The sequence below is a fragment of the Aotus nancymaae genome, unplaced genomic scaffold (assembly GCF_030222135.1).
Source record: "Aotus nancymaae isolate 86718 unplaced genomic scaffold, 86718_ANA_hifiasm-v0.15.2.pri h1tg000079l, whole genome shotgun sequence".
In the NCBI taxonomy this organism is placed as follows: Eukaryota; Metazoa; Chordata; class Mammalia; order Primates; family Aotidae; genus Aotus; species Aotus nancymaae.
Window position 1 is genome coordinate 1,909,327 of NW_026988494.1, and position 27,853 is coordinate 1,937,179.

Below are 27,853 nucleotides of genomic sequence, written 5' to 3' on the forward strand. Positions count from 1 at the left end.
TCTGGGCAGGCCTGGTGAATGGCCACATGGGCCTGTTAGAGGCCTATGTGCACCAGAGACCACGGAGCCTCCTGGGAAGGAGCTTATCTTGAAGGAAGAAGGAACTGGGCATAACCACCTAACCTGGTCACGGAGCTTTAATTGCAGCAGGAAAGGAGAGGTTCTGAGCATGGCCTGCTGTACAGCTCACAGCCAAATCTGTCTCACTATTCAGCCCCCATTGGACTTCATTAGGAGATCCATGGAAAGCAAAAACTATGCATAAAAATGGAAAGAATGGTTGACACTAGTATGTAGTAGTCACTGGGGGAACCAGCTCTGGGATTCGTCTTGAAACTAACACAAAATGGGGAGGGGGCTCACTCCTCCACTGCACTGCAGAGCCAGCGGTTCTCTGGCCTTAGGAGGCTTTGAGCATCTCTGTGGTGGTAAGAACAGCGGTACCTAGCAAGAGGTAGCAGTGCCCTGAGTCCTGGCAGGGGCCTGGATCAGGCCAATGAGAACAGAACTGTGGGGACCAGAAAACTGCTGTGTGTGTTGAGCACACATGAGACACCCCCTAGGCACTCTAGAAATATTGGGAGACACTTGAAAAGAGGCTGCCTCACTGAGTGAGCTGGTGAAACTTGTAATTGTTGGCTGAGCACAGTGGCTCATGCCTGTAATCCCAGCACTTTGGGAGGCCAAGGCAGGTGGATTGTCTCAAGTCAGGAGTTTGAGACCAGCCTGGGCAACATGGTGAAACCCTGTCTCTACTAAAAATACCAAAAATAACCAGGCATAGTGGTGTGTGCCTGTGGTTCCAGCTACTTGGGAGGTTGAGGCAGGAAGATCACTTGAGTCTGGGAGGCAGAGGTTGCAGAGAGCTGAGATCATGCCACTGCACTCCAGCCTGGGTAACAGAGCGAGAACCTGTCTCAGAAAAAAAAAAAAAAAGAAAAGAAAAAAGAAAAAAAAGAAAGAGAGTTAAGTCATTGTCACTGATGGGATCACATGCAAATGGGCTGGCTGAGACCCAGAGGACCATCACAGTGCTCCTGCCCTCTCTTTTCCTAGATGAACATTCCCAGTGTCTTCAGTCATTTTTCCAAAACCACCATTCTGAAACTTCCACCATTCTTGTTATTCTCTTTTGAAATCATTCCAGGCTGTGAGAGCCAAAGCTATTTGCTATGAGGGTTTTCAGAAATCTTAGAATTAATCTGGCCTAGCATTCTTTTTTGGGATACATGAAGGAAAGGCCCACAGATGCTTGAAGAGACTCATCCCAACTCTATGTCCAGTTAGGAGAAGAGCAAGGACTTCGCTCAATGCACACAGCACTGTTTTTTCCTTGATTCTCACCCATTTTTATTTCCCCTTTATTTTTCTGTTGTTGGGTTTGTTTCTGAGCCAGGGGCTTGCACCGTGTGGGCAAATGCACCCATTATGTTCTCATGGCCAGTCATGGTAGAGTTTTGGACTGTCTAGCAGTTGTCAGAGCATTTGGTTTTAACCCTCTAAGGGTGAGGGAAGTAGACACAGCTTTTTACTGCCCCTCAGGGACAGTGCATTCCCTCTGCAGAGGCCAGCAGGAGGAGCCCCTCAGTGGAAAGAGCATCTCTTTCCATACAAGGAATAAGGTCACTGCGGGTGCTCTGTGCGGAAGCAGAAGGTGACGGAGGAGGTATGGTCCAGTGACCCCAAAGCAAGTGGCAAAATTGTCCACATGGAATAACTTAGTGCTCAGACAGAAAATCCCCTAAGAAAAACTGACTGGGAAAATGTCCCACTATCACCTGTGGTTCCAGTTGGAAAGTTGGTGACGTCATGTGAGGAAGACTTGACCAGCCATTGCGAGCTTTGAAGATGGTGGAAGGGGCCATGAGACAAGGAATGTGGGCGGCCACTAGGAGTTAGAAAAGGTAAGAAAACAGATTTCTCCTGGGCCCCCGGAAAGAAACACAGCGCTGCCCACCCCCTGATTTTAGCCCTGAATTTAGGAACGATTTCAGGCTTGTGACCTCCACAAGTGTAATACATTCTTGTGGTTTTAAGCCACTATATTTGTGGTATTTTGTTACAGCAGCCATAGGAAACTAATTCAGATTTCTATTCTTTTCCACCCATGACTCATGAAGGAAATGTTTCTTACCTTTGGCCTGCAGTTCTTGTTCAGTTGCTCAAGCTCCTTCCCTTAGGACACCAGGAACAGAATCGCTAAGATTGCTAAGATCCCAGGACAGTTCCCCGTAAGAATGGCTATAAAAGCACCACCAAGATTCAGTCTTTAAAAGGCAATGGCACAGGTTATGCATTTCCCTTTAAACTTGAAGTGTGTGGTTGGTGGGGGAGGGTATGGAGAGGCAGGTTCAGAGCTGGGCATCAGCCCTTTGCAGTCAGTCACACCACGCAGCATGTTCTGGGGACAGAGGGTTAGGCTGGGACTCCCCACATTGGCCCTCAGTTTTCTTACCTATGAGATGAATATCCAGTGACCTCAAGAGGCCTCTTTGATGTTTTATCGTTTGAAGTACTCAGAAATGATGCTGAAGAAGTGAAAAATCATGCAACATTTTCTTTTCTTTTCTTTTCTTTGAGACACAGTATCACTCTGTCGCCTAGGCTGGCGTGCAGTGGGCTAACTGTAGTCTCTGCCTCCCGAGTTCAAGTGATTCTCCTGCCTCAGCATCCCGAATAGCTGGGACTACAAGTGTGCACCACCATGCCTGGCTAATTTTCATATTTTTAATAGAGACAGGGTTTCACCATGTTGGCCAGACTGGTCTCAAACTCCTGACTTCAAATGAGTCACCTGCCTCAGCCTCCCGAAGTGATGTTACAGGCATGAGCCACCATGCCTGGCCAAAATAATGGAACACTTTCTAAATACCAAGCATGTTAGTTACATAATCTCATTAGTTCCTCACAACAGTTCTGCAAGGTCATCATGTCAAGTGGGTTCAGTTTTACGGATGAGAACATAGAGGCTGAGAGAGGTTGAGCAGTTTTTCAAGTCATCCAGCTAGTAAGCTGAGGAACCAGGAATTATATCATGACGTCAGAAGCCTGTGCTTTTCCCCGTGATGTCATGACACCTCCCAAGAAGGGCCCTGGGCCTGGATCATGCTGAGGACAGGATCCAGGTGCCAAACTGCAGGCTGAGTCCAGGAATGATGCTCTTGGGGAAAATTCTTTGCTTTGCTGGGATGGCAAAACTTGGGGTAAGAAGAATAATTCTTTGGTAGCACAAGTGTCTGTGATTTTGTTTCTTTTCCTGACTTGCCTGGGAGCCAGTTCTGTGGTCCTGCCTAAGTCACTTGCCTTCCCTGGGCTTCAGTCTTCCGGTCTGTGAAATGGGGAAGATGGACTAGAATCAGTGTTTTCTACTCATTCTTGTTTAAAAAAAAATCATGTCCCATCAGCTAAGGAGATTCTGTTGAGTGTTTCTTGCTGCAATTTATGTTCCAAAAGTAAGTACTTTTCTTATTGTCAAAGTAAATCATAAATGTCATTCCCTCCTTCCTTCCTTCATTCCTTCCTTCCTTCCTTCCTTCCCTCCTCCCCCTACCTACCTCTTTTTTCTTTCTCTTCTTTTCCTCTCCTTTTCTTTTCTTTTCTTTTCTTCTTTTCTCTTTTTTTGAGATGGAGTCTCCCACTGGCTCCCAGGCTGGAGTGCAGTGGCATGATCTTGGCTCATTGCAACTTCCACCTCCTGGGTCGAAGAGATTCTCCTGTGTCAGCCTCCCAAGTAGCTGAGATTACAGGCATGCACCACCATGACCTGCTAATTTTTGTACTTTTAGTAGAGAAAGGATTTTGCCACGTTGGCCACGCTGATCTCAAACTCCTGACTTGAGGTGATCTGCCTACCTCAGCCTCTCAACGTACTGGCATTACAGGCATGAGCCCTCGTGCCCGGCCAAAACGTGCTTTTTCAAACTACACATTCCTCTCTCCGTCCCCCTCCCTTTCTGGGTGATGTGGTGATCTTTCCTCCGACCTGACATCTTGACCCCTCTTGAGAGCCCTTTACTTGATAGTTGAGAATTTTCTCTGCATTTAAGATTATTGGAGCCTAAGAATATATCTATGTATTCTGGAAGAGAGGAGACAAGACAGCCTTTCGGAGTTGCCCATCTCTCTTCCTGGAACCTCCTCCTGTCCCCACTATTTTTCTTTGCCTGGAACATTTATCTCTCCGTGTTCCCCTCTAGGCCGCCCCTTGACTCTCATGTCTGCGAAGCAGCGGGCAGGCCGCCCTCCTGTTCGAGCGGGCCATCTCTCAGCAAGATTGCAAGAGCAGTTATCTTTTATTTCTGGCATGTGCTGCAACACAAGAGTGATCCCAGCTTCAGAGATTATCACCTCTCATCTTTTATTCTCCCTTTTCTCCTCTCCTTTTTCTTCCTGCAAGATAATAAAATTAGCAGACCAGCCCTCCCTTCCTGGAGGCCTTGTCAGAGTTCAGAGATACTTACTTCCCTGGTAAACAGTTGTAATCTCCCTAACCAGGCTTTCTTGCAGTTAAGTGAGTTAAATTATCCTGGTCTAATCCCCCATGTGCTGTGGTTTTTTGAGTATAAAGCTTTTGATGTCTTTTGATATAAAATGTCAACTCTGGGCCACTGGATCTGATTAGGCATCAGACGAAGAGTGACTAGCCTGGAAAAGAGGGGCCTCTCTGCAAAACCGCTTTGGGTGGAAAAAAAATACATGGAAAAGAAGCTTTGCTCCAGAGAGGAAAGGAGGAGGGCTATGTGGGCGTTTGGCGGGGCCGGGGGTGTCCTCAGTCATGCAAATCCTTCATGCCCAGTCAGGAACTCGAGGTCCTGAATCGAGCCAGCCCACTGCCCACGCCCTTCTGTGTTTGCTCTGACCTGTGCCGGACATAGCGACCCACACGGGAGGAGCAGGTGGCAAGCTACCTGAGCTCAGGTGACGCACCAGTTTCACTGGGAGACACAAGATGTACCTGAACCTCTAGGAAACAATATGGGGCAGATTAGAATCAAAGGCTAAGTCACACTTGGTTCAAATTTTCAAAATTCTAGGGTGTGGGGAAGATTCACAGAGGGTTAGAGGATGGGAGATATTGTTTGACAGGCAGGTGTCTGAATGCAGATGGAGGCTAGACCTATCCTTGAAGATTGCAGAGGTCATGCGTGTGTATGTGTGCGTGTGTGTGTGTGCATGTGTGTTTGTGTGTGTGTGAGTGTGTAATGGTGGTGTCAGCGGGGGTGGCAAAGCAACATTTCAACTACCAGAATTAGCAGAAATAAGCTCAGGAGTAGGAAGGAGCCTGGTGTGGGTGGCATCCAGGGGGACACATGTGGGCTTTTTTTTCAAGCTCAGGGGCAGTGGGTGCCCTGAAAGGGCCCCGGCTCAGAAGCAGTCCTTGTTTCTATGTATATACACTGCACCTTGGCTTTTCTTTCTTGTCGACCTTCCAGTCACTCCTAAATTCGGTTCCCGCTCTCTGCCTCTCCCAGACTGCCAGGCTGCCCGTGCCTCCGCCAAGCAGTGACATTTTCCCAAGCACAGCCTGTGCCGTTTAAAGCCTGAATGCGCTTTGGGGGTTGACTCCCCCTGCCACCCTCCCTTTGAGCATGTGTGTGTGTGAGAGAGAGAGAGAGAGAGAGAGAGTACTGATTTTTGGCCTTGAATACCCATTAAAAAGCAAAAGAAAGTCAATTGCCAGGGCCAAGGATTAATCAGCAATTCATGGAGGCTGATAAACTGCCCACCTGTCCCCACCACTAGCTGCCCTTGGATGCAAGCAGAGCCATCCTCTCCTCTGAGAGCAGCCCCAACAGCCTGGTGGGGTGCTGCAGGGGAAGGGAAGGTTTCATTCACTCAAAGTCCTGCTTCGGAAAGGACAAGGCCCCAGGTCACCTGTCCAAGGGCTTCTCTCTTCTGCTGGTCGCATCTCCCTGTAAAACTGTAGGAAGTGTGTTCTGAATCCCTTCTCCATTCTCAGGTTTTCGTCTCCTCTCTTCCAGCAGCCAGTCCTGCCAGGGTTCTGGCCATGCGGGGACAGTGAATGGCCACTCCATCTGAGTTGAGCCGCAGGAAGTGTTTCCATGTCATGTGGAGCTGGGTACCTTCTCCTCACCCTCGGCTCTCGGTTCTGGCTGTGCGGGGACAGTGAATGGCCACCCCATCCGAGTTGAGCCGCAGGAAGCGTTTCTATGTCACGTGGAGCTGGGTACCTTCTCCTCACCCTCGACTCTTGTTTCTGAACACGTTCCTTGCAGCTCTTCACGGCCTGCTTGGGCTCCTCACTCCCAGGGGCCTCCCCTTGCCCTTCCTCCTAGTTTTCATCTCCATGTTTGTCTCCTGCAGAACCCCCTTGTTGCATCTTGTTGAAATGTGTGCATCTTTTTTTTTTTTTTTTTTTTTGAGACGGATTCTTGCTCTCACACCCAGGCTGGACTGAAGTGCTGCTATCTCCCCTCATCACCTTCTGGGTTCAAGTGATTTTCCTGCCTCAGCCTCCATAGTAGCTGGGGTTACAGGCATGCACCACCATGCATGGCTAATTTTTTGTATTTTGAGTAGAGATGGAGTTTCACCATGTTGGCCAGGCTGGTCTTGAACTCCTGACCTTGTGATCTGCCCCTCTTGGCCTCCCAAGTGCTGGGATTACAGGCGTGAGCTACTGCGCCTGGCTTGCATCTTAAAACAATAAAAAAGGATCCAAAGTAGGGTGTTTTCTTTAGATACCTGTCACTGAAACACCAGCCCCCTCTCCCCTGCAAAATTTATCTTTACTTCTTTTCTGCATCGGTAATAGGTTTTTGGGTGGGGGAGGGGATTAAGCATATGTCTTTCTTGCTGTAAGTGCCTAACAGATATGAGGCATTCACTGTGGGTTGTCATCTTCTATGCACAGTTGGCGGGAGCTGGATTTGAAGGGGTTCAGAAGCAGCAGAGAGACGGTCTGAGCTGTCTTGCTGGGGAGGTGCTCTGAGCTGTCCAGGGGTGCACAAGACACTGGCTTTACTAGTGACTAAAAGGAAGGCAGGGAGGGAGAGCTTAGTGAGGCCCAGAGAGGAGACAGGGCACAGATGGTAAGGGTGACCCGATTTCCAATCAAGAACCCTACTGGTTTTTTTTCTCTACATATCTTCCTCCCAGGGGCTAGTGAGGTGAGGCGGGCCGTGATGGTGAGGGCGTGGATGCTGCCTGGACTAGCCTAGCTCTCTGCATGGGCTGAGTCCTATAAACCCAGACTGGGATGGGCGGGGGCACCTCTCCAGAGGGAGGCTGAGTATGCCTGGCTCTCTGCTGTGCGTGTCTGCGCAGCTTCTACAGCTCCCTGCCCTGCTCTGGACATCACCGTCTAAAGCATGACGAGACTCCCTCACCCCATACATTTGTTCTCCATGCAGTGACATAAATGTAATAATTTTAAGATTGTAAGTCCTGAATACTGGAATGCTGTAGACAGCTGTTGAAATGATCAAAAAATCAATCAGAAGAATATTTCTACAGCACCTACCACAGCCAAAGCTTTGAACATAACATTGTCCATCACAAGACTATTAATAAAACAGCGATAATCATATTGATTGATACCATTCACAGAATGTCTTTGATGTGCCAGGCATTTTCTCATCTACTTTTGACAATAACCCTTTTATCTCCAGCTGACAGTTGAGGAAACAGACTTGAAGAGGTTGAGTAACTTGCCAAAGGCTATGTAACTACTGCAGGGGTAAGACTGGGATTCAGACTCAGCTCCAGTGCCAAGCCCCAAAGCCAGGAAGTTCATGAACACAGGTACTGACCAAACCAGGAAAACACGGTGCGTGGACAGAGAATCTCAGAGGAGGCGTTCAAGGGAGCAGGTCCGTGGACGCTAGCGTGGCGACAGAGGTTTCTGGAAAGAGTTGAGGCGTGATCTGGATTTAGGCAGGTATGGGGTGGGTAGAGCCATTTCAGGATGGATTAAGGCATCTGAGGTGAGGAGGTGAGGGAGAGAGGAATGGAGGCTTGGCTCCAGGAGGTGGCGGGAGTCAGGGCAGCGAAAGTTAAATGCTGGAGTCCCACTCGTTCTCTCGGTGAATTTGGGGGCAAGTTAATGAACACATCAAAGCCCCAGTTCCTCAACAGTAAGGCAAGGGTAATAATAGTACCTGCTTTGCCTTTCTGTGGTGAGGATTGCAAGGTAACTCATGCCAGGCACTCAGTTCTGCCTGGCACATATGCCACTGCTACATCAATGTCCTTTGGAGCTTGAAAACATTCTGCCCTGTCTTCATAGGCTCCTGGGTTTTTGTGTCATCTTAACTCTTCTGCCTTCTTCAGGGTCTTCGGCCACTGAGTCACCCAGTTCAGCTGATTCATTCCCTCTTTTCCTTCCTTGCTGTCACCACCTTGTTTGAGATCCCTGACGTGATGTGCCTAAGCGATCGCCACAGACGCCCAGCTGGTTCCCCGCCTTCGGTCTGTCTTCGCTTCAGTCCACGCTGTGCATTCGCGCTCCATTATTTCTCCTACAGTGAGGCTTTCTCCATCGTGCTTCGCTGCTTAAAACCCTCCACTGACTCACGCTGGCTCTTTGCGATTAAATGCAGCCTTCTTCCTGGAATCACCTACAATCCCCTTTCCCATGGATTGCCTTCCTTCCTCCGCATGGTTGCTCTTATCACCCCACAAACATGTGATGCTCTTCTGCTGCAGAGGCTTCATCCTGTCTCCTCTTCCAGGGATATGCCTTCCTCTTCCTCTCTTTGTAGCCAAGGGCTCATCTTCCAGCCTGGCTTCTCTGAAACCAACCTTCTCCGTGAAGTTGTTCCTGATCAGTTCAGCTCATGAGACCTCTCTCCCCACTGGACATTGCTGATGCTTTCTCTGTGCTTCACCTATTTGGCCAAGGGCTGCCCTACTAAAAACATACAGTCATGGAAAATGACACATTTCCCCAGAAGGGGTGCAAAGTCTTCAAGGAAAGACCACTTCATCTGCCTTTTTTGTCTCCTGTGGTTTCCTTCATAGGACAAGGCTGAACATATAGTCGTTACTCAATACATTTATTAAAATATTTTTATTTCTATAGGTTTTGGGGAGCAGGTGGTATTTGGCTGTATGAGTAAGTTCTTTAGTGGTGATTTGTGAGATTGTGGTGCAGTATGCCCGAGCAGTGTACGCTGTACCCTATTTGTAGTCTTTTATCCCTCATCCCCCCCGCCCCCCCCCCCCTCTCCTTATCCCTCATCCGCTTCTCACCCTTTCCCCCGAGTTCCCAGAGTCTATCGTGTCATTCTTATGCCTTTGCATCCTCGTAGCTTAGCTCTCACTTATGAGTGACAACATACCATGTTTGGTTTTCCATTCCTGAGTTACTTCACTTAGAATAATAGTCTCCAATCTCATCCAGGTCGCTGCAAATGCCATTAATTCATTCCTTTTTATGGTTGGTTACTCAACACATTTGCATTCTTTTTTAACGAAGGTGGTTTTGAGAATGATGCTAATGAAGAAATGGAAGATGGAGAAAGAACCCATTTTCCACTAAAGAAGGGATGACAAAAAAGAACCAGTCTCCTTGATTCCCATGGATGCAACGCAAGCCTATGGCTTAGGTTGGCCCGTCACTCGTGGCCCCGGAAATCAGCAGGCTTTCTGTCTTTGCGCTTCTGTCTGGGCCATCCTCACTGCCTTGAGCTTTGCTTTTTACCCTGAGAAACTTCTCTCTCCCCACATGCCTCCCTTGGATTTTCCTGGTAGCATTCATAGTCTTTGCAGAAAGTAAAACAAGATGAGATGGGTGTTTAGATGTAAGTCCCATATTTGATACTCCACCCTAGGCCTGCTGGTGGTTCACAGTTGTCTGGGAGTGTTTGTCTAATGCCTCAGTAGATGACTCTCGAGTGGATGAATGAAGAATGGCAGACAGTGAACTACAATGCAAAACCACTCACAATAATCTGTGACCGTTTATCCTTAACGGCAGTAACAGCAGTAATAGTGAGAATGACCTGATGGGTAGGGCAGTGAAGGATGGATGATGGGTGGGGACGCAGAGAAGCCAGATCTCATCCCTGGGACTCAGCGTTTCAAGCCAGGCTTCCATTTTTTGGGGGTTTGTGCTTCATGCCCAGCTGGCAAGGCTCCCCTGTCTGATTCAAAAGGGGAAGAAGAATCCCTCACCCGGGGATCTTGGGGACGTCAAACTGCTCCTTACGCAACAGCCTCCTAATGAGTTAAGTGTAAATGAATCAGAAGCAGATGGATTGGATTGTTCTGGAAATACACCCGAGGTTTAAAAATCGAGGGAAAAAAGCATTTGGCAAAAGGCATTTTGGGGTTTGCCAAGACCCAGAACATTTGAAAAACAGTTCAAGATTTTTTTCTTTTCTCTTTGGTTGCAAAACCCAAAATGCTGCCTGGAGGCAGTAGAAAGAGATGGGCCCCCATTCTCCTTTCAAACTGAAGCTCCTCCTGCCGGGCGGTAATGGACCCCAGAGAGGAGGCAATGGACTATAGCATTGTACCAGGGAGTGACTGTGTCCAGGAGCAAAGCGTCCTGCCTCCGTTTGCTGCGGAAGGCAGTGCTACGAGCCTGCAGCTCCCAGGCTGGGCCTCAGTCCTCTGGGCCTGCTCTGGGCCCCTACGTAGGCCTTGCAGCGAGCTCCTGCCTTCCCTAAGACTTGAGTCACCTCATCCAATCAGGAGAAGCTCATTATGTAAGGGAAATGGTCTCCAATTTGCTGGCCAAGAAACTTTGGAGGTTAGCAAACACTAATCCAATAAAATATGAAGTGAAATGTTGATCTTACAGAAAAACCTTTAAACAATTTTTTTTTTATTAGTCACATTTGGCATAACTGAGCCTTTCCCTGGAGGGACCATCTTGTTGAAGGGAAGAAAAAAAAAGCAACTGTCTCGGAGGAAAACTCGACCCAGCAGTTTCTAAATCTGCTGGCTGGCTGTGGGATTGTGCAGAAGGCATCAAACCTCACTCTGCTTTGGTTTCTTTTTCTTTAAGTTCATTTTTTCTTTCTTTCTTTTTTTTTTTTTCAGAGACAGTGCCTCACTGTCACCCAGGATAGAGTGCAGTGGTGCAATCCCAGCTCACTACAGCCTCCAACTCCTGGGGTTAAGCCATCCTCCTGCCTCAGCCTCCTGAGTAGCTGTGATTTCAGGCACGTGCCACCATGCCTGGCTAATCTGTAAATTTTTGTGTAAAGATGGGGTTTTACCATGTTGCCCAGGCTGGTATCAAACTCCTGGCCTTAAGAAATCTCCTATCTCAGCCTCCCAAAGTGCTGGAAATACAGGCATGGGCCTGCTTTGGTTTCTTAATAACCATCTCTAAGGATTTCTCTGACTTGATCCAAATACGGGAATCAAATAAGTTAGGGGCTCTCCTGATAATTCATGTTAGATAATGCACGCATTCCTGTGTTGCAGGAGCACGGGGTGTCCTTGCTGTGTCTAATACATGGTCCACCTTATAAATGTCAGTAGAGCTACTCCCTCCCCTGGGACTGATCTGCACAGGTCAACAGACCTGTGTGCCTCTCCAAATTCTGTGGGTTCTAAGCTTGGTGAGCCTGGCCATTCCCATGGCTCGGAGACCTTGGGTCCCACCACAGGATTTCTTTCTTTTCTTTTCTTTTTTTTTTTTTTTTTTAATGGAGTTTCACTTTTTTGCCCAGGCTGGAGTGCAATGACACGATCTTGGCTCACTGCAACCTCTGCCTCCTGGCTTCAAGAGATTTTCCTGCCTCAGCCTCCTAAGTAGCTGGGATTACAGGCATGTGCCACCATGCCCAGCTAATTTTGTATTTTTAGTAGAGACGGGATTTCTCCATGTTGGTTAGGCTGGTCTCGAACTCCCAAACTCAGGTGATCCGCCTGCCTTGGCCTCTCAAAGTGCTGGGATTACACGTGTGAACCACCGCGCCCAGCCCCACCACAGTTTCTATCCGGCTGTTCTAGGGTCTCCCACTCCCAAGATGTGCTGTCCTTATTTCAGCCTGGCTTGGAAAAAGCAATATTGGTGTTTTCTTTTGAGTTGCCTCCTGGCACTCTCACTTTCCCAGACTGCTGTCTGCCAGCATGGGGCAGGTCCCAGAGCTCACCATGGGGTGGTGAGAGGCTGGGAGCTGCAGCTGAAGCGATGGGTGCCAAAGGCAGAACGTGAGCAAAGCGCAACTGAATTCCGTCCCTTTTCGGAGGCCCAGCTTGCTTCTTCATCTATGTGCTCATTTGCCCCTTCATCTACACTATTGGGTGCTGAATCATAACCTCCAGTGAAGACAGGCCTGTTCGGCCCAGCCCACAGCAACAATACCAGCACTAGCAATCGCGGAACTGTTTACAGTTTATAAAGGACTTTTGCATCCATGATCTCCCGGCTCTTCTTCTTCTCAAAAATTCACAGGAAATTCCGGGGGCTTCTGATCATCTGGCCAACCATCTCGGCTTCTAGGGAGAACGTTCTTGCCGAGATCCCACAGTTGGCGGTTGCCGGGCTGGGTCTCGCGCCCTCCTCACTCACCATGCTTTTCTCTTGTACTTGCACTCACTTTGTTCCTGGTCAGGATCTATTTTGTTCAGTGTTATCTTGTTTGCATCACCATTTCAACACCCCATATGGACTGCACGCTCTTTTACGATGAGGATCATGTTTTGTACTTCTCTGTAATTCACAAAGTGCTGAGCATGGTGTTTAGACATGAAAGCTGCTTAATAAATAGCTAATTGACAGGGAGAAATACTGAATTGGGCGGAACCCAGTTCATTGCAGAAAGATTGGCCCTGTGCATCCCAATCTAAAAGACAGCTGCTCTGGGTCTCTGGACTCCTCCCCAGTGGTCGTGAAAGACCCCATTTCGTTCTGATCTAGCCTCATGGTCATCAGGAAACAGAAAAAAACTCATGCCTGAGGGCATTATCCTGATTATTACCATCACGTCTCGAGCAGGACAAGAAATAGAAAAGATGGTGTTAGCATCTGATATTGTCCTTGCCAAATAAAAATTAAGTAGAAGCTCCAGGATTTGAGAGAGGAAGCCACCTGCCTGGGGACTAACGGGGGGAAAGAGCCGGTGGTCTGTGAGCAAGGGCCTCCTCCACATCCCGAAGTGCTAGGGTCCATTGTCAGCTTGCAGGGTGACCCCGAGGCCACTGCCTCTAGGTGAACTTGAGAAGAAAGCTCTTTGCTGTCCCTGCCTGCTTGCTTCTTAACCGTGAGTGAGAGGGCAAATGAGATCCCATTTGGAACTCCCAGGAGGAAGGCAGTAGTCATAACAGTGATTATTTGGAGGTTATGGCTTGCTGAGGCTGCCATTAAACAGAAAACAGCTCACCCCAAAGGGTAACTGAGGCCACTTCCAGGAGCAGAGAGCATCGGACCCTTCTGCCTGACTGCAGGGCGAGGCGGGGTGTGGGAAGGATGCAAAACACGAGAGGTTTTGTCTCGGAGTCTCCTGTCCTTTGATTTCCTAGGTATAGGGGAACCCCGGGAAATCCTGCCCCCAGTTGCTTCCTCTGATCTGTGAATTTTGGCTTCTCCAACATTTCTGACATGATGATTCAGGAAAAAAGTGGACTTGTCAGAGAGAGGAAGGGAAGATAAAAATAAAATCAAGTTAGCCAGGCCTATGAGTCCCTCTCGTCTTAGTCGCACCCCGCTGCCCTTCCCCATAAACATCCACAATCTCAAAAACCCCACAGCCCTGCGCAGAGTGGGAGCCAGACTTCAGGGTCCAGATCAAGGCCAGAGGGTGGAGGGGATATGATTCAGTGCTGTGGGCCTGCGGACGGATGGGGGAGCAGGGCCCTGCAGCGCCCCCCAGGATGCAGGGCTGTGGGCTGTGAGTCCTGCCTCACCCTGCAGCCAGCACACAGCGTCTGCTCCTCCGAGCAGGAGCCGCCTAGTGATTGATGGGCCCCAGCTTGAATGGAAAGTCCAGATTCCAGCAACGCAGCTTAAGAGGTAGGAGGAGAAACAGGTTTAACATCTGCAACAAAATTAAAAATTAAATAAATAAAATTTGTTAGTTTACAAAATAGAACTGTTACTTGTTACTCGGGGTATTAACAATCTCCTTTTATGATTAAAATTTTTATTTTTATTTTTAATTTTTTTTTCGGCAACACCCATGAAAGACGTTTGTTTCAGTTGCCAACATTTCTGCAGAACTAATGTGGGTGGATTGTGACAGATATAATTTCTCCATCCTACAGTTTCATCAACTTGAGTTCTGTTAAACTATACCCGCTGGGCTTAGCTCCTTTTAAAGTTTCCGCTTTGACAGGTAGATTTATTAGTCTTGAAATTTGTACAAATCAGATGTCACTCGTGGCAACTTGTCAAAATGTCAGTCTGGCGAGGCGGCATGAAAGGCTTTCTGGAGAGAAAGACAGACGTAAGGCAGGCTTTAAAGAACTCCAGCACGAGCGGCGGGGAGGAGTGGGAAGGATTGCTGCCCCTTGATCCTCAGGGCTTTACTTTATTAAATATCTCAAGCTGTACAGGGGGACAGGCCTTTGGATCCTGGGTCTCTGAAACATCAAGTCTGACAGCTCCCAAACGATGGCTCCTGTCGATTGCAGCGTCTAGTTTCTTTCCTTGTTATGCTCATTTAGTGGCAGAAGGCAAGGGGGACTCGCGTGGTGGTGCAGGCAGGGGGAGCAAGTCCAGATCCTTCAGTTTCAAAAGACACTGGGTGGGTCTATGGGGGTGGATGGGAACTCCTGGGCTCCCTTGGCCAGAAGGAGGGGGCACCTTTCAGCCCACAGATGCAAACTCCTTGTTTCCTGGGAGAGGAAAGCAGCCAGGAGGAAGGAGGTGGGGAGGGAGGGAGAAATAGGCTCAGGTGCAGGCCACAGTCCTAAGACAGTCCCAGCAGACCCAGGACTCGCTTTCCAGGCTTGGGCTCCCTGAACTTTCCAGGTTTCCCCATTCTCCAGCCGTCAGTGAGTGAAGGAGCCTACGATTTGGTAAGCTCCGTAATTATCTTAGTTTGACATGGCAGGAAATGTTAATACTCAGAAAATTATCTGAATTTCTCCCCTGGGGTGGGGAGTGCAGAAGAAGGACCCCAGCCAGGGCCCTAGATACAGCTTTCTGCAGGTGGCAGACTGCAAGGGTCCTGGTGGCACGGGCATGTAGTTCTGAGAAGATGCCCTCTTGGGAGGCAGGGCGCGTACCGCAGAACTGGAGACACGGTGCTGGTCGGGGAAGCTTGCATAGCCGATTGTGGCGGTGTCTGCTCATCCCACTGTGTGGCTTACCCAGGGATGCTGGAAGACGCCCAGTAAAGCTGTGGGGCTCAATATTCCTACAACCTCACTCTCCCACTCCCCAAGAAGTTATGGGGGCGTAACACTGTTCTTGTCCAGTGTGGAGGACATGGGCGCTGGATGAGGGTGTGTGCCCCGATGAAAGTGCACAGGCCCCTCCCCTCCCTGGTAGTTCAGCCCTCCCTGCCTCTTTCTCAAGAGGGTGTTGGGAGCCACTGCCAACCTCGACCTCAGTACCCATGGCCACTGATGCTGGTCCATCCGTCTGCCGGTGTGATGTGCAGTCTCAGCATCAGGATGAGGCAGTATGTGACCTGAGAAATGAGGAGCTTGCTGTCTCCATCCCCATCCCCTTCCTCCTTTATTCAAGTCCCTTTTCTTCCTCGGTTTCCAGAAACTTCTCTTCAAATGCAAATACCTCTTGGAAAGGTGACTGCTCCTTCCTTCCCAGGAATAAGGTGACGCCCTGCTGAAAGCAAGGGAAATATTTTGTGGGAAGGAAGCAGGGCTGCCACTAGGCAGGCGGGGCAGGAGGCCCCAGGGAACTTGGCCCACCTCCTGCTGTTCCAAGAACCCTGCCCGCTGGCACCTCCTCACCCTGTCCCCAGAGCTGGGAGCCAGGTTCTCCATAGAGGCAGGAGGATTGCAGAGGGCAGGGGGACAGAAAGACCCTGAGGGCTGTGCAGTGAAGGGAAGGGAACTTCCACATAGACCCCTTCTCCTGTCCCCGTTGAACACAAGTGCTTGGGGTTTGTGGGTGGCTGAGTCATTTTCTGCCAGCAGCCTGGAGCCTTAGGCGTGAAGCGGGGGATTTTCTTCTCCCTGGGCTGAGGAGGGTGCTCTGTTGGCATTCTTCCCAAGAGAGGAGTTGAGTCTGCTGTTTATGCTCCTGTTTGAGGCCTGGAGTGGGGAACAAGTTTCCTGGCCTTGACAGTGCGTGAGATGATCCCAGGTGAGGTATCCCAGCCATTAAGAGTCATGCTGACGAGAATGGTCATGATGGTCTAATCACGGTGGCAATTATCCTAGTAACCCTCAGGATGGAGATCATGCCTTTCAAAGGGCTCCAAGAACTTCCAGACTGGTGATCTCGCATGATCCCAGCCTACTTCTGGCAGAGAGATCCAGTGGGACAGGCTGTAGTAGCCTGTGGGGAAACTGAGGCACTGAGCTCAGGCATTTCACTCAGTCCCTTTTGCTTTGCTCTATGAGTCCTGGAAAAATGAATCCTCTTTTTTGCCGTCACTGGATTATTTTCAGTTGCCATCCTGTCCCTGAAGCACTCACGTGTGCACACGCACACACACACACATAGCCACATACAAAGACACACAAACATACACATGTATGCACACAGACATCAACACACAACAGAAACTAACACATATGCACAAACATAAACACAGACACACACATGGACACACAGAAACACAGACATAAACACACACATGCAGACATAGACACAGAGACAAACACACACACAGGCATAAACACACAGACACACATGCACACAGACACACAGACATGAACACACACAGACACACACATGCACACAGACACATGGACATGAACACACAGACACACACACATACATATACACACAGAAATAGACACACACATGCACACAGACACATAGACATGAACACACAGACACACACATGCATAGACACACAGAAATAAACACACAGACACACACATGCACACACATGTGAACACACAGACACACATAGACATGAACACACACAGACACACACATGCACACACACACACGTGCACACAGACACAGAAATAAACACACAGACACACACATGCACACACACACATGAACACACAGACACACATAGACATGAACACAGACACACACATGCACACAGACACACACACGTGCACACAGACACACAGGCATGAACACACAGACACACATGCACACAGACACACAGACATGAACACACACAAATATGCACATGCACACAGATACACAGACATGAACACACACATACACAGACACGAACACAGACACACACATGCACACACAGACATAAACACACACAGACACAAACATGCACACATAGACATGAGCACACAAGACACACACACAGACACATACAGATATAAATACACATGCAGACACACATGCATACACAGACACACAAACATAAGCACACACAGACATGTATGCACACACAGACACACATGTATGCACACACAGACACACAGACATTAATACACCCTACAGGCACACATGTCACACACAGACATATATAGACACAAAGATACATACACAGACAGACACACAGACACAGACACAGGCACACATACACACAGATACACAGATGCATACATACAAGCACAGACACACAAACACACGCAGATATGGACACACATGCACATATAGACATGTATATACACAGACACACAAGCATCAGACACATACAGACACAGACACAGGCCCACATGTATGCGTATGTGTGCAGACACAGATGCAGGCACACATCTGCAGCTTCTAGGCCCCAAACGGGTCTCTGCTTAAAAGCCCTCTGCCTAGGAGCTGCACGGCCCAGCTGTGGGCTTGGTTCTGCCTCTCCTGTCCCCATGAGCTGTGCACCCGGCCTGCAGCTCGTGGAAAGGCTGCAAGGAGGCGGCGGATCTGGGGAGCATGTCCCAGGGGAGCACTTTCTTGAAGAGAAGTTACTCTGTGCTGCGGTGTGGGGTGACTGACTTTCATATGGGAGGAAGGACAAGGGACCTTTTCCTAGTCCCTTCTCTTAAGACAGTACTAACTCCCCATATGCACCACACTCTGGGGTCACTTTCCAAGGGAGAGAATGGGGCCCCGAAAGGCTAAAATCAGAGCAGAAACAGTGGGTGCGCATGGCTAGCTGGAGTTCTGCAATTCCATTTCCTGAATGTGTCTCTGCTTAGTAATTTCAGGGCAGCCAGGAGGGAGAGGGAATGTGGGGTGGAGGGGAGTGGGGGGTGAAAGGCAGGGAAGAAGAAGGAGGAGAAGAAAAAACCCATCAGCCCGTCTGGCATGAGTTCAGAAACTCTCCAACTCACACATCTGGTTCTTATATTTCAAAGTTAATTAGTCATATTGAGGCTGTCTGAAGATAAATTTATCATCCAGAAAAAACACAAACAGTTTGAAAAATGAAAGGAAGTGAGGTGACATGGCTTGACGTTTAAATAAATCATTTTAACATGATTAAAAAACTTGTCCTGTCTGACACCCAGCACTTGGGTACTTTGTAAAGACTTTTTTGACAAAGACAAGTCCCTGTTTGGTATATAAAAGCCCTTGCCATTCAATTACTCAGAATAATCTTTGGCCAATTACATTTCTGAATGACTACTGGGGCGTACAGCCCACAGCTGGCCCCATTCTCTGGGGGTGGTGGTAGGGGGCTTGGGGTAGTCAGTGATTATCCCAGGGGGAAGAAAGGCTGCTGTAAAACATCGAGAGGTTTGGGCAACTGGAGGGTTTTTCTGAGAGAGAAGAGAAATAAATTCCTAATCTTGCCCTCTCTGGATGAAGGTTGCTTGAGCAGGAAATCCGCCCATGGCCCAAAGAGGAAAGATCCTCTTTAAATGCCTAGGCATATACTTCCAAGAACCAGATGTGGCCTGTTCCTTACACCTCCCCGGGCTTTCATGACAGCTTGAACTCTGCGGCTGATGGAATTGTGAGTCGGGGCTCTCTCTGGCCTGGCTATAGTGGGAAATGGCCAGATGGGGGTGGTAAAAATGTAAATAGTGGTGAGTTCTGATGTATTCGTTTGTTCTAGGAGCAGATGGGAGTGCCTGGAATCTAACACTCTGCAATTCAGACACACCGCTGTCCACTCGTCCCTCCCTCCCTGCCACCGGCCCTGCCAGTGTACCTTGTGTACTTTGCAAAGGTCACTGGCTCCTGTTTCATGTAATGACTGACAGGCAATCCTGTGCAGCTCAGCAACGTGAGCAGACACCTTGCGTGGTGCCGGTGGTGGGCGTAGTTGTTTCTGGATGTCACGGAAGAGGCTGCGGCATTCCAGGGCTTTCCCCAAATGTGCCCAAAATAAATTGGCTCTTGGGAGGTTTCTGTGTGCCTCTGGCCTGTGCTTTGGTTGTGTTCTTGATGCAGGACAGGAGTGATATAATCCAACACGAACGTTTTCTCCTATTAGCAATTTGGTCTCATCAGTTTTGTTAATGGGATAACAAGAGGTGCCAGTTATGGTGCAAAAGTCCCATCATGTTGGTAATTTTCACTGTAACGTGTTAGCAATCTGTCACTATTTGTTTCCAGCAATTCTGGCAAGAGTCTGCTTACATCAGGGGCTCCAATTTTCTCTCCACGCCACCAGTCTGTTCTCCCTTTCCCTGGTGAGGTAGCCTCCCTTACTTTGATCTGTCTCTGTCCATCTGGCTGTGCCCCTGTTTCTCTGTCTCCTGTGTTCTTCTCTCTCTGTCACTTCCCAGCCCGCTGATAACCTGCTGCAGTGTTTGTATTAGAGGGAGACACCATTCTGGAGCAGCTTGCAGTGATGGAATTCCAGGGCCGGAAGCTTACAGCTCTCTTTGCCCCACTTCCTCCACTTGCCACTTGGAAAAATGAGAGCCAGAGAGAAGTGACTTGCCTAAGATGTCAGTTGGGTGCAAGGTTGGGACTGGGACCCTGATTTTATAATTTAAAATCCCCTGCACCTTATTCTATATGTACAGTGGCATATGGGAGAATCAGGTGGTTTGTGAAACCAACTCTCTTACCTATGGGAAAACAAGTCCTGGTGAAGCGAAGGTCACGGAGGGCACCAAAGTCTCCTTCCTGGAGTGAATAGGGCCTTTCTCAGCATAATAAGGAGGGGCCCTCAAACCAGGTGGTTTTCTGGGGTGAGTCATTAGACCAGCTGTGATGCCTTGGGCTCAGGGTCCCTGCTCTGGAATCAAGAAGGGAGTGCTTCCTTAGTGAATCCTGGCTGACCGTGGCTTACATACAGCTTCCAGCCTCAGCCATGGTCACCAGCTGTCCAGCACAGAAGCCCTGGACATAAATAGCCTTCCTGTGCAAGATGAGACACTCCCGTCTGCCTCCAGTCCCAGACCCCTGCAGTTCTAGGAGACCTTCACCTTGCCCTTGTGTATGTGCTCGAGAGGCCAAGATTCAATCCTTCTGGAAGCATTCCTTTCCGCAGCTGCCATCCTGAGGCCTGGACGCTGAGAAGAGCAGAAGCACCAGCCTGTTGCACGGAGATGCCAGATACGGAGTTGGATGAATGAGGGTTTGGAATCTTAGCTCTGCAACTTTGTGGTTGCAGGAACTTTCTAGATGCAGACACTGTCAGTCTCCATGCCTGTAAAAATGGGGATTTATAAGATCATAGTTTGCTCATAGGTCCATAGTGGGGAATATAGAATGTGTTTAAGTCCCCAGAATGCTCTAAGGCATGTATTAGGTCTGGCATAAACCAAAAATTCAGCCCCTTGTTCGCTCTATGGGCTAAGAGATGCAGAGACTTCCCAGGACCACCTTTTCAATTTCTTTCATAGCCACTGTCAAGTTCACAGTGTGGGGTGGTGGCGGGCTGCTGGGAGAAGTGTCCTAGTAGAGGGTCAAGGAGAATGTCTAAGGCGGAGAGACTTAGAGCATCAGTTAACCATCTGCTGAATGGAAAGGAGAGAATGGCCGGCGATGCGGATGTTTAGAAGAATGAATATGCAGATTTCTGTGGCAGGAAAATAAAAAAAGGAAAGAAAAACACTTTGACTTGGGTGCTGGTGAGATACCAGGCTTGTGCACGTTCTCTCTGTCAAAACCTCCCCACTAATTGTTCAAAGCTTCCCTGATTGCTTCTAATGAAACCACCAGCCGACTCTAAAATCTCAGAACCGTCTCATCGTGCCCTGTTGAATAATAAACATTGCTCACAGGGGCAGACGAGTTGGCCAAGTCAGCCTGGGAAGAAGCCCGGTGCTCTTCAGAGAGTCAGCTTCCTGGCTGTGTCCCAACCACCTGGCAGGGCTGCAGGAGAGCAGGTACAGGCTGCAGGAGAGCTGGCCCAGCCTTCTCCAGTTGTCCTTAAGGTGCTTTGGCTATGATGAGTGCTGCCTGTCTGTCTGTCTGTCTGGTCCTTCCTTTAGAGTTAACAGACGTGGGATGTGTGTATGTGTCTCTCTGTGTGTGTCTGTGTATGTCTCTGTGTATGTGTCTCTGTATGTGTGTCTGTGTGTGTCTCTGTGTGTGCGTGCCTGTGTCAGTCTCTGTATGTCTGTGTGTGTGTTTGTGTCTGTGTGTGTGTTTGTGTCTGTCTCTGTGTGTATGTCTCTGTGTGTGTGTTTGTGTGTCTCTGCATGCATGTGTTTCTCTGTGTGTGTGTGTGTGTGTTCAGGTGTGTGTGTACCTTTCCCATACCCTCCCTTGTAATCCAGGTCTCTACTTAGACAATGGGAGGCTCGAGGTGGGATACCAGGTGAGTCATTTAGCCCCCTCAGGTCTTGCTTTCTCTTTTATTTTAGAAACAGGGTCTCACTGTGTCGCCCAGGCTTCAGTGTGGTGGCCTGATCATAACTCTATCACTGCGGCCTTGAACTTCTGGGCTCAAGTGATCCTCCTGCCTCAGCCTCTTGAGAAGCTAGGACTACAGGCGTGCAGCAACATGTCTGGCTGATTAAAAATACATTTTTGTAGAGATGGGATCTCATTTTGTTACCCAGGATGGTCTTGAACTCCTGACCTCAAGATATCTTCCTGCCTCAACCTCCCAAACTGCTGGTACTGGAGGTGTGAACCTGGCCTTGGTACCCTGGTTGCTGTCTGTAGCTCTTCATATGACCCGCCTATGCTCATTGTGCACATCCACAGCATGCCTTTGGAGAGGTTTCTGGACCACACAGTCTGTAATACTGCTCTCCCATTACTCTGCTTTTTTTTTTGGATATGGAGTCTAGCTCTGTCACCAGTCTGGAGTGCAGTGGCGTGATCTTGGCTTACTGCAACCTCCACCTCCCAGGTTCAAGCAATTCTTCTGCTTCACCCTCCCTAGTGGCTGGGATTACAGGCATGCGCTGCCACGCCCAGCTAATTTTGTATTTTTTTTAAGTAGAGACAGGGTTTCACCATGTTGGCCAGGATGGTCTCGATCTCCTGACGTCGTGATCTGCCCACCTCTACCTCCCAAAGTGCTGGGATTACAGGTGTGAGCCACTGAGCCAGTCTACTCTGCATTTGTTTCTTCTCTTTTTGAGACGGGGTCTTGGTCTGTCACCCAGGTTGGAGTTTAGTGGTGCAATCATAGCTCATTGTAGCCTCGAACTCCCAGGCTCAGGGAATGCTGTGGTAGGAAATAGCATTCAGTCTCCCAAAGTGCTAGGATTATAGGCGTGAGCCACGACTACCCTGCCTTCTTCCCCCTTAACATTTATTAGGATCATAACTATCTTGCTGTTTGTGTGTTTCTTTTCTGGAGATTGTACTCAAGGTGAGGGAAGGGCCTTTCCTATCCCGTTCCCCTCTGCGTTCCAGTGTTGGAACAGCTCAATGCCGAGGTCACAGGTGCTTGCTCAAGGCTACCTGTTGACGGAATGAGGAAACCTGCAAAAAGAGTGGCCGTTAATGACTTCCTTTACTTGCCTCATAGGGTTTTTGCAAGGGTCAAATGACGGCAGCTGTGAAAGTAATTTGAAAAAGTGAAAAGAAATATGCCAAGTGCAAGCTATTAACATTACTCTCCTGTGGGCGGCAGAGGACGTGCCTTTGCCAAAATGTCTCGGTAGCCTTGAGGTGGGCCTGGTAGAAGCTGGAAATCTTCCAAGCATCTCACTGCCACCGACTTACACAGGGGGTCTTCAAAGCAAGATATGCAGTTGCAGAACAATTCAGCTCCATTTTGCTCACATTTACTGGGGGTCGGCTTCGTGTGATGGGTGCCAGGAGGCAGGAATGTGGAGGTGTATCCTGCCGCCTCGGTCCTCAGGCAACTCACAGTCCAGGAGGTAAGGCCAACTTGCAAACGGATACATTTTAGTACAGGGACACCTGCAACAGGATAGGTGAGGGTGGGCACTGAGAGGAAGGAATGTGAACCCTGAGAAGATGGGGAGATGACAGCGGGATTACTTGGATTATGTGAACCCCCACCTTCTCAGTGGAGAAGTTTCCTAGAACCCTGTGTTTATTTTCTCATTGTTGACCATCCTCCTCCCAATGCCTACAGTTCATGTTTTTTTTTTTTTTCTTAGAGACAGGGTCACACTCTGTTGCCCAGGTGAAGTGCAGTGGTGCAATCATAGCTCAGTGCAGCCTCCTGGGCTCAACCAATCCTCCTGCCTCAGCCCCCCGACTAGCTGTGACCACAAGCATACACCACTGCACCCACCTAATTTTTCTTTTTTTTGTAGAGACGAGTTCTCACTATGTTGCCCAGGCTGGTCTTGAACTCCTGGCTTCAAGCGATCCTCCCGTCTTGGCCTTCCAAAGCACTGGGATTACAGACAGGAGCCACTGTACCTGGCTCTACAGATGACTATTTAGACAATTCTCTGATCACTCCCCACATGAAATCTTACTAACAGATCCATCCCATGTATCTGCAATGTTCCATGGTCCTTTCAAGGACCACAAATCATTGCAATGGTTAAGGTTTTTAAAAAAATCCCCAAAGAACCAGCTTTCGCCCTATTGGGGTGCTACTGCCCCTATTGTGAACGCAGGCAAGTACCACGTGCTTTCTGCCCTCTCCACCAATTCTGTGGAGCTCAGACAACTTCTCCTACAGGTCTCATGGCGTGCATTCCTTCTCTTCTATGACTATAACCAAACATCCAGCGCTGGGACAGATGTGAGCTGGAACTCAGGACTCTACGGAGCTTTTCCAGGGGTCCAATGGCTTTCAGGGTGCTCGTGGCTCCCTGACCTCCTTTTCCTGCCAGGGAATCTGGGATGCTTTACCCATCATCACCTTTCCTGCCTCCCCAGGGTCCTTGTGTGGGCCTGACTGAACGCTCCCACCCCTAGCCTGTCATACAGAGCTGGGGCTCCGTCACCTCTTCCTGTGCTGTTGCTTCCCAAGTGGCATCTTTCCGTGTCATCAGCACGTGGAGCCCAGGCTGCCCAGGAGGATGCAGCTTGGATGAGGACTGAGGCTGTGCTAGGCCACGTGCTTCTGGGTGTGGTTCGGGTCTTCAGTTTGTCAGTTTTTTCAAGGCAGCTGCGTCTGGCCCTTTTGTCCTGTGTTCCCCTCTTTCTAAATCAGGGTTCAATAAAGACTCACTGGTTGTTTGGCATCCTTTTTGCCTTCTCAGCATGACCAGGTGATGTGGTTTGGATCTCGTCCTTCCAAATCTCATGCTAAAGGTAAGCTCCAATATCGCATGTGGGGGCTTGTGGGTGGTATTAGGGACATGGAGGCAGGTGTTTTGTGAATGAATTGCTGCCTCTGTGGTAATGAGTTCACAAAGGAGCTGGTGTTTAAAAAGAACCTGGCGTCTCACGCCCCCAATACGGTTTGACTTTGTGTGCCTACCCAAATCTCATCTTAAATTGTAATCCCCAGTTACAGCTGGGAGGTGATTGGACCATGGGGACAGCTTCCTCCATGCTGTTCTCGTGGTAGTGAGTGAGTTCTCATGAGACCTGATGGTTTTTTAAGGGATGCTCCTTGCTTTATGTGCTCTCTCTCACCTGCCACCATGTAAGACGTGTCTGCCTCCCTTTCTACCATGATTGTAAGTTCCCTGAGGCCTCTGCAGCCATGCAGAGCTGTGAGCCAATCAAATCCCTTTCCTTTGTAAGTTACACAGTCTGGGGTAGTACCCTTCTAGCAGTGTGAAAATGGACTAATACACTCCCTTTCTCCCCATGTGACACGGTGGCTCTCCTTTTCCCATCTGCCATGATTGGAAGCCCCTTGAGGCTCTCACCAGGAACAGATGCTGGCACCATGCTTTTTTTCTCTTTTTCTTTTTTGAGATGGAGGCTCACTTTGTCACCCAGGCTGGAGTGCAATGGCACGATCTCAGTTCACTGCAACCTCTGCCTTCCAGGTTCAAGCGATTCTCGTGCCTCAGCTTCCCGAGTAGCTGGGATTATAGCCATCTGCCACCATGCCCAGCTAATTTTTGTATTTTTAGTAGAGATGGGGTTTTACCATGTTGGCCAGGCTGGTCTCAAGCTCCTGACCTCAAGTAATCCACCCACCTAGCCTCTCAAAGTGTTGGGATTACAGGCGTGAGCCACCGTGTCTGGCCTGCACCACACTTCTTGTACAGTCTGCAGAACCATGAGCCAAATAAACCTCTTTTCTTTTTAAATTACCCAGTCTCAGGTATTCCTTTATAGCGATGCAAAATGGACTAGCACACTAGGGGAAGCAGGAATGGTTTCCTTTGTAAATATTCTTATTAATTACCAGGCAGTGAGTAGGGGCTTTAAAAATGTGAGTTGAGATGGTCCCCATAATGAGAAGGAGAGCGGCTCTGGTTCTTTCAGGACCTGCTTGAGGGGGCACCGTGGCGGCTTGGGGATAACTTGAAGCCTGGTGCTGGAGAGAAAACAGCTCCTGTCTATGACCCTGACTGCTTAGGTGGGAGCTGAGTGCAGCTCAGCTTCTCCAGGGCATTTGGCAGGCAAGAACATGTGCTCAGAGGAAGCATCACAATGCCACTGCCATCCCATCTTCCCACCAAAAAAAAACTGGAACTGAGCATCTTTCAGCATGGCATGCAGAAGAGTTCTTACTACAGTGAACTAGAAAGCACCCGATGAAGAGCTGGACCTGCACTTAATCACTGCCGGTTGGAAGTGACTGAGTTGCATTGAGAACAGCAATTTATATGCAATATGGCCCAAAGGGCATGGTCCACTTATCAGGCCTTCCTATAGAAGGCTCCACTGGCATATTGAGCAGGAAAACTTGGTTGTATATGGCTGTCTTGCATATTACCAAGAAAGCGTCCCCAAAGGGGGTAGTGCTGCTTCAAAGACCTTCATACCTGGATGCGTGTTATCAGCATCACTGTCGATCTGCTTTTTCTGAAGGGACCAGCTAATAGAAAGTCCCGTGAACTTGTTCTCTAAGGACACTTACTACCTTTGGCCACAAAAGACCATAGGAGAAGTATGTCTCTGGTTTTAGTGCCAATAATTGTTGAATTATCCTGATAGTTTAACTAGGTTCCTATCTTTCTGTTTGCTGTGATTTGTTTCATTTTATCTTGTCCTGTAGATATTTCTATAAGCCACCTTATGTTTTTTTTGTGAAAGAGGCAGAAAATAATGAAATAAGTGTTCAGGCAATGATGAAACTAAAGAAATGAGTGAGGAAAAGCAAGATAACTAAAGAAAGATAGCTTCAGAAACAAGAAATGGAAAAATCCAATACAAGCCATAACAGAAAGTCTGTCGGGATGATAGAAGGCAATATCACAGTGCATTAGTAAAAAGTCTCAATAACAAGAAGTAGGTTTGGGTCCTGCCTCTGTCACTAACTAGCTAAATAATGCTGTAAAAAGAACAAAACAAAACAAAACAAAAAAGGCAGAAAAGAACCTATGGGAGTCTATGAAAAGAGTCTGTGGGAGTTTAATGATCTCTGATAGACAGTGAGAGATGAGATAGCGCAGAGGTTCAGCAGGTGGGCTTTATAATCACAATGAGGTGAACGCCTACTCCTATTTATTTCCATGGAACCTTTAACGATTTATTCTTAAGGCTTATTTTTCTCATCTGTAAAATGGAAATAAGAGTTCTGATCTTGCATGTTTATGAAAAGTTTGTGAATTTTTTTAGCTAGTGTGTTCAAACACTCTATATGGATTTACAGAACATATAAATGTTCTTGAGTTACGGAACAATAAAGTAGTTTTCACAAGGTCCCAAAACCAATGAGTAGCAGAGCTATGACTGGAACGCATGCTGTCCATCTCCAGGTCTACGCTCTTAACCACGCTTGAATATCGATGGTAAATGAACTAATCAATCACGGTAATGCATGGAGCACAGTGCCTGTCACATGGTAAGCCTTTAATAACTTAACTGTTAGCTTACTCAGCAAATGAAAGTGCCTTACAAATCTAAATTAATTTCCACATCATGGAAAGATATGCTGTATCTCAGATATAATATTTGTTAAATAATAACATATCTAGATAATGTCTAATTTATAATTTCATAGAGAAATGCTGTGAAATTGATAATTACAAACTGAATAAGTCAAGAAATGAATTACAGAAATAATATTAATTTTAAAGTGTAGCTAGAAAACATATCAGCTGAGCACAAATGCTCATCATATTCATCATATTGTTACTTATTAAAGTTTAAAAAGTAAATGAGTTGAATACCTGAAAGTAAGGGATTGATTAAACAAAATACGGCTATCTACACACAGAGACAAAAAGACTGGATTAAAATACGACAGGACTTCGACACTAGTCTTTTGGTAATATGATTTGTACCAATTTTCCTATTTCCTTTCAATTGTCAGTTTTCAAAACTTTGTATAATGAAAACATATTTCTATATAATCTGAAAAAATAAACATTATTTTCAATGGAAATAAATAAAAAAATGTGAGTTAAATGAGTTGAATTGGAGAATATTGTGTCTATTTGCACTCTAAAAATTATTCACTCA

General features: G+C 48.1%; 2 long non-coding RNA genes across 6 annotated transcripts in view; both read left to right on the forward strand.

Moving 5' to 3' along the window:
• The window catches only part of LOC110569317 (uncharacterized), a 324,713-nt gene that overhangs the window by 211,973 nt on the left and 84,887 nt on the right, over positions 1–27,853 (forward strand). The gene's annotated exons all lie outside the window — the stretch shown is intronic.
• LOC105733552 (uncharacterized) lies at positions 1,683–27,802 on the forward strand. 2 transcript variants are annotated; one of them, XR_001111303.2, is made up of 3 exons: positions 1,683–1,904; positions 24,523–24,574; positions 25,709–27,802. It is a non-coding gene; the product is annotated as an uncharacterized LOC105733552 (long non-coding RNA). The 2 variants fall into 2 exon arrangements; XR_010339590.1 differs by having other exon boundaries at positions 24,523–27,802.